Consider the following 15,084-nt stretch of genomic DNA (forward strand, 5'->3'; position numbering starts at 1 on the left):
TGAAAAAAAAAATTATTTTATGGCAAAATAGTCTGTCGAGCATCCCCTCTTGCTATCAAACAGGTAAGCTAGGCAAACCCATTCTCCGAAACACCTCGCCTCAATGCTCACTCATACCCGAGAGAGCTGCCAAAACATTTGTCCTTACTTGAACTGCATGAAGCAGTACCGTCACTCCAAGATGTCCTTCAGGGCCTTCCCCCAGCGAGCACAGGGCAGGACACGAGGTTCAGCTCCTGCAAAAGAGGAAGGAGGAGTCAGTGGGATCTGGCAAGGTGTGGGGAGCAGTGAGGCTGCTGGGGAGCCTGGTTTGAGCACCCACGCCAGCCATGTAACACCTAGGCTGACGGGGATGGAAGCCACAGAATCATTTGGGTTGGAAAAGACCTCTATCATCAAGTCTGACAGTTAACCTAGCACTGCCAAGTCTACCACTAAACCATGTCCCTAAGCACCACATCCAGGCATCTTTTGAATACCTCCAGGGATGGTGATTCAACCACTTCCCTGTTCCAGTGCCTCACAACCCTTTCAGCGAGGAAATTTTTCCTAATATCCAACCTAAACCTCCCCTGGTGCAACTTGAGGCCATTTCCTCGTCCTATCACTTGTTGCTTGGGAGAAGAGCCCGATCCCCACCCTGATACAACTTCCTCTGAGGCAGTGGTAGAGTGCGATAAGGCCTCCCCGAGCCTCCTTCTCTCCAGGCTAAACAACCCCAGCTCCCTCAGCTGCTCCTCGTAAGACTTGTTCTCCAGGCCCTTCAACAGCCTCAGTGCCCTGCTCTGGGCACCCTCCAGCACCCCCATGTCCTTCTCGTAGTGAGGGACCCCAAACTGAACACAGTACTCGAGGTGCGGCCTAACCAGAGCTGAGTACAGAGGGACAATCACCTCCCTGGTGCTGCTGGCCATACTATTCCTGATACAAGCCAGGATGCTGTTGGCCTTCTTGGCCCTCCGAGCACACTGCTGGCCCATGTTCAGCCGACTGTTGACCAGTTCCCCCAAGGGCCCTTCCCTCCGGGCAGCTTTCCAGTCACTCTGCCCCCAGCCTGTAGCACTGCATGGGGTTGTCGTGCCCTGAGTGCAGGACTGGCTCTTGGCCTTGCTGAACCTCATCCAGAACCTGCCGATCTCTGCCTTGTGGCCATAATACAGGAGGTACCCATAACACAGGAGGCACTGTCTTCCAACAGCAGCCCCGCGCACTGACCTGGCCCCAGTCTTCTGAGGGCTCAAAGCATGGTGGCCACTGGCCCACCAATCCGATAAATAAACCCCAGTGTGGATGCCTTAGCCCTCTTACACCAATCTTAACCCCTCCAGGGCAAACTTCAAACTATTCGTGAACCCCCTTTATCACAAGGCACTTTAGAACAGGCAAAAGCACCAAATGCAGGCAATGGCAGGCGATAGCTGGCAGACAAATGGCAGATGAAGCCCAAAATCAAGCAACAAGCCTCTGCCAAACCCTTACAGGCTGCCTACACTTTTCCACAGGCAGATTTCCTGCTTGAGGCAAAGCCTTCCCCTTGCTCCAGCCCCAGGGCTGAGCCAGGTCTACGGAGCACACCTGGAAAGAGCAGTCAGAGTGGATTGAATGGCAAGAGGAGCAAAAGCACAGGTTGTGATTTTGTTTATTAAACGCTGTGTGGGAGATTGCATTACCTAAATCAAAGCCATCGGGGCACCTCAGGCCATCGTTTGGTTACCACACCGGGAAGGTCTGCGGATAGGCACCCATCACCCCAACGCAAGCGCGACGCACCGCCTGCTCCTGTTCGACCAGACGGAGGAGACGCTGCCCCTACGCTGCCCGGTTGGGAAAGCATCTGTAATCAGGGAATCTCCCCGCCTGATCCAACCTGCCGAGTTCAAAGCGCAATTACAAGCACATCAGGAACAATGGCAGAGCTAGTTACTGGCTGGGGAATCAATTGTGTTCAGTGAATTGGCTGGGGAAGGTACAACACTGGGAGATGATGCATTGCAAAACAAGCCTCGTTCATTCATCCATCACAAGCACGGTACAACCTGAACGCTGCAGTGTCGGTTGGACACCTGTGCTTTGAGAGCTGGTACTGAAACTTTTATGTTTTCTGCTGGCAGGCTCCTGCTGGGGAACGGGGAGAGCGTTTGGTGAGGCGCTGCAGGGCACTGCCTGCATAAAAGGCGTTTTACCACAAATATACACTTCAGCACTTCATTTCGAATTGGAAAAAGAACAAAGTGTACCCTCTTGTTCCTCTTAAAGCATCGAGGAAAAGAAAGAAAAAGAAGGAGCCCGTGACTGTGCAACAATTTCTTAATTCTGGTGTCATACATTTCTAAACTATATTTTTGTGGCAAACTACTGCAGCAGCAAGAACTACCTGAACTCTTCAATCCCAGGCACGGGAAGCAAACCTTCTTTGGATTCATTAACCTGTAAAAAACACCCTCAGAGTCACAAGCCAACAGCCTGGAACTTCCCTCCAGCATTCTTGCAGTGTTACTTGCAGGACCGCATGTTAAAGCACGGTTACGGTTTGATAAAGCAATGATTAACTACGTTAAGTAAGCAACATTAACCCAAGGCTCCTGCTAGCGAGCCCACGTTGATCTGAGAGGTTGGTGATCAACACCTCTCTCCAAGGCACACGCTACTACAACACGGTGGTTTCACTCGTTTGGGAGACCGACAGCTTGGCTTTCGATACCATACAACACTCGGGCAGAGAAAGGAGGGTTTATCGCTACTCCTGTGAGCTGGCAAGCAACACGGGCATAGATAATGCTGGTAAAGTACACAGTGAGTCTGCTGTGAATCACTGTGGGCTTTTCATCATATCCATTAAGGAATGAGGGTGTGTATACGGAGACGCACATGCAAAACTCACTTAGATGTTTGTGACTTGGAAAGTATTCGCAAGTGGAGAAAATCAGCTGGTTTCCCAATAAAAAAGCAGCAACACCGACCGTAAAATTCTTACAGGTTGTTGTTTCGTTTGCATTTATTCTGGAGGATTTTTTAGATTAGTATAGAGAGAAGCAAAGAATATTGAGAAGTCTCATGATACACTTTCAGTTGCGTATGTAAACTGTATAATCAATAAAGCTGTCCAAATCAAATAATTCATTCCTTAAAGGTTTCTCCTCCCCACGGAAATGCTATGGGATAACTCCTGCATGTGTAAGCACGCTTTTAGAAAGAAAAGGTAACTCCTGGGGAAATGGGCAATTACATATGTAATTCTTTTTTCAATAAAAAAGCTCTTTTCCCAAAAAAAGAGTCTGTTACCTTCGAGGTGATGTGCATCCTTACAGGCAGAGGAGTCAAGCATCAGCAGATGCTCTCTGCACATTTCTAAAAGAACCGAATGACCGCAACTGCAAACAGTGAGAGACGGAGTTAGCCTGTGTTTAAATCACACTTCGGAGCAGTCAGCTGGGAAGGGAGAGGGCGGAAAAGGGCAGAGCAAAGGTGGGCAGAAGCAGCCAGCAAGGCCCTCGTGAAGGCAGGTGCTCAGCAGGAACCAAAGCATCCAGACCTTGGGGGCAGTTGCTCACAGCTGGTTCTCTGCAGAGCCCAGCCAAGCGAGCAGAGAACGCCCTCCCTGCCAAAACACAGCCGTCACAGAGGAAACCACTTCCCAGCTTGTTCTTTTTTTTTTTCCCTGAACACAAATCTATTCTCTCATTCTGAGAAGCATTACTTGTTTTCTTCTCTGCACACTGATAGTTTTGACACGTAGAACGAGTTATCTCACCATCTGTTTGTAATTGCAATAACGAAGCTTTCAACAAACCCAAAAACCAGCACCAAGAACAGGGCACTAATGGCCTAGGAGATGAACTGCTCGTTATTTTGGATTATTTGATACAGCTGGAACCTTTGGATAGCCAAGACACCCAAACACGGCCAATCCTGCAGCTAAGACACCCAAACAAACCTCTGGAGTATTTCCGAGTTTTGGCTGTCGCGCGTTACAAAACCTCCTCGCAATTTCGTATCGACTGATGTCAAGGAAAGCCCTGCTTCCCCTCCTCAGCTCCCGGCTGCTGGATGCACATCTGCATGCTGCTGCTATCTTGCTGCTTTTAATACACAGCCTCTACTCAGCCATCGTGATGTTCTCATTGCAGGACGTCCTCTTCCTGCCTCTGCTGAGCCTCCCAGGAAAAACTGACTCACAAGACCTTTTTGGAAGTTTATCCCATGCTCTGAACCAGGCTTCCTAATTATTTAGGGAAGGGAGGCTGGACATTTCCCACAGTCACATGCTATGGAGCCACCTTGGGAGCAGCAGCTTCTTCTCTTGCTCTACCGCAAGGGAAAGCCAGGCGGGTCCCACCGAAGCCGGAGAAGAGCAGCACAACTCGGTGGGACGTAGCAATTCGCTATGGCTATGGACACACATTGGCAACATAAATGGGAAAATAAGAATTCCTTTGCCTAAAATCTGCTTTACAGCTGTAAAGGCAATGCGGATCCGCTAACCACTGCCTCACACTAAATTTCTACCAGCACACCAGAGGGCAGAACGCTGCTCATCACATTTACCACCCACACCCCAGGTTCCTCCAAAATTAAACAGTGGATATGTTTTGCTTAGAGGGGAGTATCTGACATGGCAAACTGCAGGAAGAAAAGCTAAGAATTTTAAAGTAAGACAAGGTTTCTTTCCCACCTCTTGGAAATCAGAATTAGTGGATTCTAGTTAACGGCTCAGTGTTATTGTTTGCTGTGCACTGCATGCAGTGGCGTGACATATAGATATGTTTTATTTTCTTTCATATACACTGAATTTTAGCCTTAAACTCCTTCGAAAGCACTTCCTTGAACCTAATGATAAGGGTGGAAAGATACATATTGCAGGCAAATACCGGTACCTAGCGGCCACTGACACATCAGTACAGCCGTTCTGCTCCTGCTGGCGGTGCAAGACACCAAGTGCAAGCACCGGTCTCTGCCCCGGCCCTGGCCAAGAGCGAGGTCCCAGCACAGAGCCCCCAAGGCAGCAGCATCCCTTCGCCAGGCTGTCTGCAGACCCCACAGGTAAATGCCGGGAGGGGACACCCAGGCTCAGAAAATGAAGCGAACCACCCAGGTGTCACCTCTCCCACGTGCCCGCACATAATGCCACCCAGCATCCATGTCCCCACGCAGGTGGCTTGTCCCCTGCCCGCAGAGGAGCTGCTCAGGGTGCCAGGCTGCCCGGGTCTGCCAGGCATCACAGGATTACACTGTTTCGCTGCTCAAAACAACATGTCACCGGAGCTGCGTAGCACCTAATTATATAAATGAGATCTGTATAATGTTCCTAAACCAATAATGAAAGAGAAGGTCCAGTGATGCAACAAAAATCTGCAACCCGGCGCTCAGATTACAGGCGGGTTGCACAACAGCTCGAGCAATTACGCAGTGAGGCAGCTCCTCGGACTCGTATCGGGGATCACGTTTTCCCAGAGACACCACCTGGCTCCGGCCATGTGAGAAGCACCCACATCCCCGCATCAGCGAGGAAGGGGTGAACGGGGAGCACTCTGTTTAGCAGCAGTGCCATCCGCAGCAGAGCACGAGATGCTCCAAAGCAAACAGCCATCCCTTTTCCCCATTCCCCTTTGCCAAATTCGCATTCAAACTCGATAGAAACATCCAAAGCCTGTCCAAGAGCAGCGCTCGTCCCGTCCAGCGCCAGGTCACGTTACGGAGCGGGCACCGCTTCCAACATACCCCCGGCAGCGCCTGCTGCTTCTACAACCATGGTGACTTCGGGTCCCAGCTGCAGCCCCGTTTCAGAAAGCATCATCAGCACCGGGTCTACAGAGGGAGATCGCCCAAAAACTGCGACAATGAATGCGGCAATTTAGCCCTTTGATGAGCACTCACAGCACGAGCACTTTATGTGGAAGAGAATGCACATACCCTGAGATTTCCAAGCGTTGTCTTTTTTTTCCTTTTTGGGAACAGGTTCAAATACTTCCAGATAATATTGATCTCTGTTCGTAGCATTGGTACGGAGTAACCGAGAAATCATTTGGCTTGAAGTTTTCTTCTCTGCTATAGTGAGCTTTTATGTCAATAAACACGGTACTGAACTGCAGTTCGGCGGCATAATTTTCGTTCTTCCTGTAAAGTGGTCAGGTGAAAAACCCCGTACCAGTATCAGGGCTGAGAGGCATTATTTGGGCTTTCAAATGCGGTTAAGTGCCGTGGTCAATGCAGGTATTGAATACTGAGGGACTCCAGAACTCACTTCCATGTCTCACCCACCATCCCTCCTCCGCTCCCTGCCGTCAGGAGGGCACTCGGCGACCGCTGCGGGCTCCGTGGCTGCCAGCCGCGGGGCTGGCGATGAATGGGGCTCTGTGCGACAGCAGGCAGGGCTCGCACGCCTCGTTTCAGAGATCACTGAGGGCTCTGAATGAAGCCTCTGGGCTCACGCCATGCCAAAGGGCCCGCAGCTTGTTTCTGGGTGCGCTGGCACACGCTGTGCTCCTGGCCAGCCAAGCCCTGGGGAAGCAGCCCGGGCAAGCGGGCGCTGCACGAATATCACCAAGTATGAAGCAGCAAAGCTGGGAGAATTACATGGCATTTGTACTCTGCTTCTTTATGTACGGGACCGTTTCTCCAACAGCATAACTTATCGCAGGGCACTGCTACAAGCCTTTTTCAACAGCAGCAGATCAGGCACTTCACATCATTGGGTGGCTGAAAACTAACAGTGTGCAGCCATGGAGTGCCTTTTCAGGGGGCTGTCTGATTTGCTTTCATGTAGCTCAACTTTTTTTCCCCCCTTCTCCAACAAAAAGACCATTTTCATTCGGTTGCTTTTGTTTTTTTCCTCCCTCTCAGGATGCAGAGCCTTGCAACAATATCTTTAAAGAGCCAGGTCACGGTAACACAGCACAGAAAAGCTGTGTTTTTCCAAGCAGAAAAGCAAGGGCCATTAATAAATTGCATGAGCACATCACAGAGAATTTGCCTGACAACCAAACAGCCCAGTGCTTCAGTAATTCATGGGGAGGAAGTCCAAGCTTTTGCAACCCGCAAAAAGATTTCCAAAACAAGCCTGCAAGCATCCATATAACCTGTGTCCAGAACACTGACATCAAATATTGCCCCAAACCTGCCACTGCCCCGCACTCATGAGGCGAGATTGGATGCTGGCTGTGCCTGCACACAACTCCCCTGGGTTTCCCATGAGGGATGGAGCAGCCAGAGCGTGACCTACTCCTTATTTTCCCTGCAGAACACACTCCTCCCCTTTATCAGTGGTGAGTTGCAACCAGTTACAACACTGGCACCACCGTGACTTCACCGGCATCCTGAAGAAAAACAAACACAAAAATAAATGACGGTAAGGCTGCGGGTAGTCGCCAAACCCTGCTGTGGGCACACGGGCAGTTACGCAGCTCTGCTGACACATCTCCCCGTACCTTCCTTGGCAGACTCGCTCATCTCTCCTCCTAACCATCCCCTGCAGCAAGGCATCTTTGGTTAAAGCAATGACGGCAGGTTTCGCTCAACAGACTGCTCCCCCCCACCCCTTGAAGTACGGTGGAGTATCTCATCGATCGGCGCAGTGCAGGAAAAACAAAGAGTTACAGCTGACTGTAATTGCCGATACACACCCTTTGGCCACTGCACCTGTACCTGCCTGCTTGTGCAACAGCCTGGGCGTCAACAGCACCAGCAGGCACTACCCGAGCACGAACACAGGAACGCAGCAAAGGCACTGCCCACATTTCCACGTGCTCACAGGGTTTCCGACATGTATCTGCCCATCTGCACCTGTGTCTGTGGTGATTCACCCGCTGCAAGCACAGCCCCGAATCATTTGGATCTCCCCTTTCCCATATTCCTGCAATTGATGCTGATCTGTTTGCACATTGCCTGCCTTCCCCAGGACTTGTCATGATCCTGCACAACAGTAAACAGGGTTACCTTGAACAAAGCCAAACAAAAAAAAACCACCAACGATATTTAACTGGCCTTCCTGAGCTGAGAGGGACTTGTCAATGGTATGCACTGCCTCTTCAGTACAGCACCCTTATCAGGACCAGGAAAGATATTGCTCCTTGTGCTGTTTCACCTGACCATAGCCAGCTTGTGGCAGCACATTTGATTACCATCTGACCCAGGACTTGTTTTTTTGCTAGGAATAGGGAAAAAGGGACAAAGCAGCACACAGAGATAATGGCTACAGGGAGCCAAATACAGTTCTAAAGTCCATCTGGCCAACAGCCCATATCACAGGCACAGGCTGTCTTCGTAAACAGGCTGCAGGAGTCATCCCAGACCCACCCCGGGGCAGTCCTGCACACGCAGGAATTACCCACACACACACCACCACGCACACAGCGATGGTGCTGCGGCAAGGCCACAGCGTGTGGAAAGCACCACGGCTGCCTGGCACACGCGTGATCCTTGCACGGGGCACGCACGGATGCTCGGCAGCGTGACTTACCAAAAAGCTTTAGGGCCACAGATTTAATTATCCTCTGCCTGCTGCTCCAAGAGCATACACCCCCTATTCAGAACCAGAAAGGAATTGGTGAGCTTAGCAGCAACAGTAGTACGCAATAAACTACCATTTCTTGGGAAGGGTACCTGTCCCTAACCATAACCAGACAAACCGGCAGCCAGTCAGTGTCTAAACCACTTGTCTATTTTTAGGACACCACTTTGCTTGGTACCTTGTTACTTTTTTCTGAAGGAAAATGTTTTAAGGCAGGGACCATGCCATGGTATTTAATATTTTTCTTACCTTGGGTCAAATACCTTTACTCTCCGTGTTTTTCATTTGTTGATGCTTGAGTTATCTTTTCCAAGATAATGATTTCACTTTTGTTTCTTTTTTCCCCTCCAGGTGCCCTGCCCTGAACAACAGCAGACTTAAAAGTAGGTATTACTCCGCAGATAACATCTATTGCTAAACACCACTTTTCTGATCTATACTTACGAAGCGCTCCAAGATATGCTCAATTAAAATGCTCACCACGATGTCTAAGGGCACATGCGCTTTTTCCATAGCACAGTTAGGACTAGGAAGGTAGATTCATGGCACGGAGAACTGCGACACACAGATGTCAACCCACCTTTTGCGTGCCCTGCACACAAACAATAAGTAATAATATGCTTCAGATATATAGAAAAGTACTGGTACTTCTGCAAACAACAGAAAACAAAGGTACTAGAACTTAATGCCTGTCCAGAAATCTAAACAAAAAATGAGTTTAGATTTTAAGTAAGCATTCTGACAATCTCCGCGTCTTCTTGATCCATCTAACCCACTTCTTAATGTTAGTAAATGCTCATCATGCTGTTTCCCCACAAAGAGAAAAATGCAAGGGGTACACAGAATAAGCAGTTAGCACTAGAGGTTGCTAGAGATCACAGATAACTGATCGCATCATAGTAAGTGTTAGTGTCACAGGTGAAGACAGTCTGCTTCATGAAGAATTATACTCTCACACAAGCTTTTAAAATGCCTGCTTTAGAAGGCAAATAAATCTTACAGCTCTTAGAGTGCCCATGAAAGGCTTAACGCTTAGTGGTGCCTAAGGAAAGCCTGGTGGGCTGAAGGACCCGAGGGCTCTCCCCATGGGCAGCAGGGAAGGGCTTTTCATTTACATCTAAGGTCTTGCTGGTGACGCAAAAGTAAGAGATCTCCTGAGAACTTCAGGTGGAGGAAGGACAAGCAGCAGAAGCCGATTAGCTCCCAAGCAACAGAGATCTCTTCGTGCAAATGTCCTGAGTGGCAAAGGGCTAACAGGTATGCATGTGATTAAGAAAGAATGAAAAGGGTGGTGGCAGACAGGGAAAGAGAAAAAACAAGTTGTTTCCCAGAGTTTCTACAAGATTAACATCTACCTACTGACTGCGCTTTTCCTTTGGTATGTTACGCTGAGAGGCTGTTTCTGTTTCGGGCCTCTTCTGAGACAATGTTAGGGTCAGAAGAAATTATTAGGATCATTTAAGTTCAATTGCTTCTGTCACAGGCTGACAAATTTCACCCATATTTTCCACTCAAGTCATAACTTCAGGATTAGCCCTGTCTGTAAAGGCTCACAGGAGAGATTCAAAGTTGGAGGCCAAGCCCAGTAACCCCAAAGAACTTGTGTTCAGCAACTTTGCTGAGCAAGAGCTTGGAGTACAGCTGTTTTCCTCTGCAAGTTCCACCTTCCAGCTGCCAGAGCATCGGGAGAGGAAAGGAGCAAAGTGCTATGGCTGGAAACAAAAGCTCAACACGGAGACACAGCAAGAGATCAAATCTCATTTTGCTGCCAGAAAACGTCTGCTCGTGAATGCACTCATCTAGCGCCTTCCAAGCATCACCAGAAAATTAGGGTTGGACTTTCCTTTTTCATCCTCAAGGCTACAGAACAAAGTTGTAAGCCACCCTGGACTAAAAGCTCCCTCCACACCTTTGAAACTTGAATCTACTTTCTCTGACCTGATTTTTGAAAAACCTCACTCTCTGCTGGGAGTAAAACACAGGTTCGTGATTTGTATCTTGCATGCTCCGTCTCTGAAGTTCCTCTGCTGGCCCCAACCATTCCTTAAGCAACTGAGGAAATTAAGTACAAAACACTGAACAACAGGGAGGGTCAGAGTTGAACCAACAAAGACAAGGAAATTGCGAGTTAAGCCTCCTGTTTTGCCCTTGATTCACCTTGCTGTGTTCAGCTGCTGCTCTGTTCCCAAATTCCTCCTCTCTCCTGCCACCACAGCAGGGTCTATGCACAGCAGAAATTCGGACATTAGGCCTTGATGTAAAATCATGAGAAGTTTAACTGGTTTGGAACTTTACAAAGCCAGCCATATTTAACAACTTCTGATATAGATGGTCTTATCCCCAAAAGGTCAGAGTACAGTGACTCATCCAACCCCACTCCCCACCACCAAAGAGGGGGGCCCATTCCCATCCCAACCTCTACAAGAAGGCCTCAAGTGAAGCCCACCCACTGCCAAATGGCATTTTCCTAGAGACTGAGGGCACCAGGGCAGGGAAGAGTCCCACCACCCAGTTTTACCCCTCTAAAAACTGGGCACAGGCTAAGCTGGGCCTACAGCCCAGTCAGGGAGATTTTAGGGCAGGGGAAGCATGCTTTGGGGTGCCTGTTCCCTCACTGCTTGAGGGGAGGCTCTGGAGAGCTTGGATAGTGTTTGCCTGGGTTTTTAGCTGGCTGACATCAAAGGAGCTGAATCTCCTCGTCCCACAGTAATCGCTAATCAGTTGCTAAGAAGTACGCACTCGAGGCCGCTGGAGAGCCAAGGCCTCGATGCCTTCCCCATTGCTCAGCAAAGCGTGCACTGCTTTCAAAATAAGCAGGTCACCGAGGTCGGTGGCAATACCGTCCTGCTAGTATTAAACAGGGGATGGAGCTCGCTGCTGGATTAGAAAGGCCAGTGCTCAGCCCCCTGCAAGATTATCTCAAGAAAAGGAGAAGGAAGAGTCCAAGAATAACACAATCTGCTCCTTTAACACCTATGGAAAACTTGTTTTTTTTTTCTTTTTATTTGAATAGAAGGTACCTGTGTGCACACACAAGTGTGCTTATGTTGTCTTAGAGCAGATTCAACTACGTGTCCGCGCTTCCTTAAAGAGCTTAGAATCAACTTTGATAAGAAAGCCAAAGTTTTATCGAACATATTTACAAAACATAAGAAATCCAAACAGTTGCAGTTCACACGGATGAAGGATCAGAAGTTTCGTAAATCAAAATGTGAGTTATTAAAATACAATAAACAAATGTGTAATGCAAAAGGATACGCAGAAAAAAATTACTGTCTTGAAGGCTATTATTTTCACAGACACTGACACTACTGGAAATAATTGGAGGAATAATTGGGGATTTTTGTTTGTTTTGCAGGGTATCTTACAAACATTCAATGACATAATGCAGTCACAGGCTCTTGAGCAAGACCATACAAACTATACCTATGTTGGCTGTTATTTACTCAGCATTTTAAATCTTGTCACATAAATATCCACCAGGTAGTGAAAGACACTGGTCCTCATGACAGCTACAGGTTAGAAATCAACAGACAACTTAAAAGCAGTCAGAGTAGAAAACTGCAGCACCCTGAAAAGATTCATGAAAGCGGTCTTTAGTCTTTTTCATCACCCAAACTCTCATTACTAGCTCATATGTTTTTTAATTCCTGTTAAGGCTCCTACAGCAGGACAAGCCTCACGTCCCACGATCTTACACACAGAAGAATAAAGAGGGAGAGATATTTATCTTCCTGTGAAAAAAAGATTACAACCTGAAGTGTGAAAAAGCAGCAGCACCGGTAAACTGGCATTTTCCCTAATTAAAACAAAAAGCAATGTTTAAAATAGCCTCCAAGATGATGAATTTTCTTCAGTGATAGTATATACTATTTACAGTCATAGTCTGTATTTGCTGCATTTTATTAACGGATTAAAGAAGTTTCATAAAACTGTACAGAAAGGCACTTCAAAACCTGTACATGGAGAACGTGTATATATTGCACAAGAGGGAGAGGATGGGCTACATATCAAGAGCTCTTATGAATTCAGGAAACACTAAAAGCATCTTTTATCCTCACTGTCCCAGGGGAAGGATCCAACACTGCACATTTTTTCCAGTTAAGCAGTCATGTCCTTTCTCAAAGCCTACAAGCTTGTCTTCTGACCAGAAGCAGCTGATTGCTACCATGGGGCTTCTCCGGAACGTTTTAAAGAAGTGCCAAACTACCAGCCCACCAAATGACTTAAAAATACAATTCCAAACATTGCTCCATTTCTGTCTTTTAAAACAACAAATCTTCTCACGGCACTTTAAAACTAAAACCCCGAGAAGCTGAAAGCTTAAGAGACAAGACTACCATTCGGGGGACTGAAGATGTGGAAGACGTGCTGGTAAACTGCTCTGGGAAACATCTGCATCACGCAGGGAATGCAAGCCACTTGGAGAATCCAGCCGGGTCCCTGCTTTGCATTTCCTTTCTCAGCTGAATGTACCATTTGCCAAAACTATGCATTTCTCAATGCTTTCCAACCGTAATTCAAATCCTCTCTTTTACTGCTAGACTTATTTTCCCAGAAAGATCCCCCAATCCAGTCCCTGCAGATAGATCTTCCATTGCCAAATCAGAGATGTACTTTACTATTACTACTATTTCCACAAGCGTCCAGGGTGTTAACAAGCAGCATATGCGCAGGGATGAGGAGAAGGAGGAAGTGAGATAAAAATTTTTTCCTTGCTATGAAAGTCATCTCGAGCTTCCCACGAGTCTGATTCCGCGCACACTTGCGGTAAGGCAGGTTGTGTTACTCTCTTGTCCAACGGTTGCTATTACTGGACCTGGCAAGGCAGCATGTGACACAGAAAAATGCAGCTGCATTTTTGGCTTGGAAGCCTCTAACAAGCCTGTGAGGCGTGAGCCAAAAGGCCCACATAAAAGCAACGGGGAAGAATGCAGATTCATTCTTCTTTTTATTGTAAGCATGTGTGGCTTTACTGCACAGTCCCGATGTGCTTAGGCACAGCAAAACGGGGAGGAAAAAGGACACTTCCCCCAAACAGAAGTCCTTTAGAGTTATGAGAAGGGAGAAGTCCCTTCTGTCAGGTAACTCAGGCTCTATCCACCCCAAAGACCCAGGTCACATACATACGGGGCAGACATCCTCGGACCACAGAGCGCCTGAGCCGTGCCTCTGAGCTACATGTCACCACAAGACTTGGGGTAACGCCTTTTAGTTTACAGAATTCCTCCCTAAAAGCCTGGACACCCTCACCTGAGGTGAGGAGGCTGAGCTCTCCAGCCATGCCATCTGGCACTAGCAATGAAGCCTGCAGTGCAACAATCCTTGTGCCTCAAATTTCTCCATTAAAATATGTCATCGCGCCCTATTTGTTGGTCTTACCTCTCAAAACTGATCAAACGTTTCAACCTCTGGTTTAAATGAAGCCAAACCAAACACTCCTCCTTCTTACCCTGCTTACAACCGGGATGGCAAGCAACGGGCAGAAGGGAGTGAGAGAGCAATCTGGGCTGTGCTCTGAAGAAAATGTCCCAGGACTCCTCGTTACGGGTAGCTCAGGGACACTGGAGGCGAGCAGCTGTCCCCACAGCACGTCGCGCTGCCCGCCTGCGAGCAGCCCGGCATCGAGCCAGCTCGGCAGCAAAAGGCTGGAGAGGGCATTGGAAGGAGAAAAGGGGGCACCAAGCATTGCCCTTCAGTGCCGACAGGCAGCGTGAGCCCAGCTTCATTTCCATCCTCAGGAGATGTTTGGCACTGAGTGGATGGAGCATGAGAGGAGCTAAAACAGAAGTAGACACATGAAGCATCACACAACTGATAGCAGGGCACCTGCCAAAGCACTTGCTCTGCTCTGTCCATCTGCTGCATCAATGTAACTCACCTGGGGAAAGAGATCCCTTAGTCCTTTCTTCTCCCGTAAAATCAAGCTGAAAAGCCAGCACCTTGTGTTTCTTCCCTTTTGGAAGGCTCCCATCAGCGAGCCATCTCTCACATCCAACTTCTCTCCCCTTAAAAACTAGCTTTGATCGTGCTGGCCACATGAACTTTCTCCAAATCAGCAACCATGACAATTAACTTCTGCAACAGGCTCGTGCCTTTCCTCTCAGGTACGCCGTGTTCCCGGGGATGTGCTGCTGGTACAAGGCAACACAAAGCAGAGGTGCAGGCAGCGGTGGCATGGACTGGAAGCAAAGCACCCTCAGGCAGACAGGAAACACCTACCAATTTCTGACAGAGGATTTTCCAGCCCCTTCTAAGCCAGAGCAGCAGGAGGGAAGAATGCTGAATATAACCCCGAGCATTCTCGGGGCAACAAGAGGAACAAGAGCAACAAGAGGAAACTTTCTCAGACAAACGTCACCAGAGGCATCATGGCTCAAATGGAAGGGGTGAACAGTCTGGGGGACTTCTAACAGCACTGAGAAAGGTACTCAACATATTCAAAGAGGATGTTCAAATACAAAAATGCAGGTATACCCCAAAGCAGATATGATCATGGAAGCTCAATGAAATCGTACCTCAAAAAAATTCATAGAATTTACAAAGCTGCCATCCTGTAACTTCTGTTCCCTTTGAGC

General features: G+C 48.2%; 1 protein-coding gene across 1 annotated transcript in view; it reads right to left on the reverse strand.

Moving 5' to 3' along the window:
• AKAP13 (A-kinase anchoring protein 13) overlaps nucleotides 1-15,084 on the reverse strand; it is a 218,867-nt gene that overhangs the window by 171,323 nt on the left and 32,460 nt on the right. Inside the window, 1 exon segment of the mRNA XM_050712981.1 lies at nucleotides 149-236. The gene's annotated coding sequence lies outside the window, so the exon portion shown is untranslated.

This window comes from Cygnus atratus, chromosome 11, assembly GCF_013377495.2.
Source record: "Cygnus atratus isolate AKBS03 ecotype Queensland, Australia chromosome 11, CAtr_DNAZoo_HiC_assembly, whole genome shotgun sequence".
In the NCBI taxonomy this organism is placed as follows: domain Eukaryota; kingdom Metazoa; phylum Chordata; class Aves; order Anseriformes; family Anatidae; genus Cygnus; species Cygnus atratus.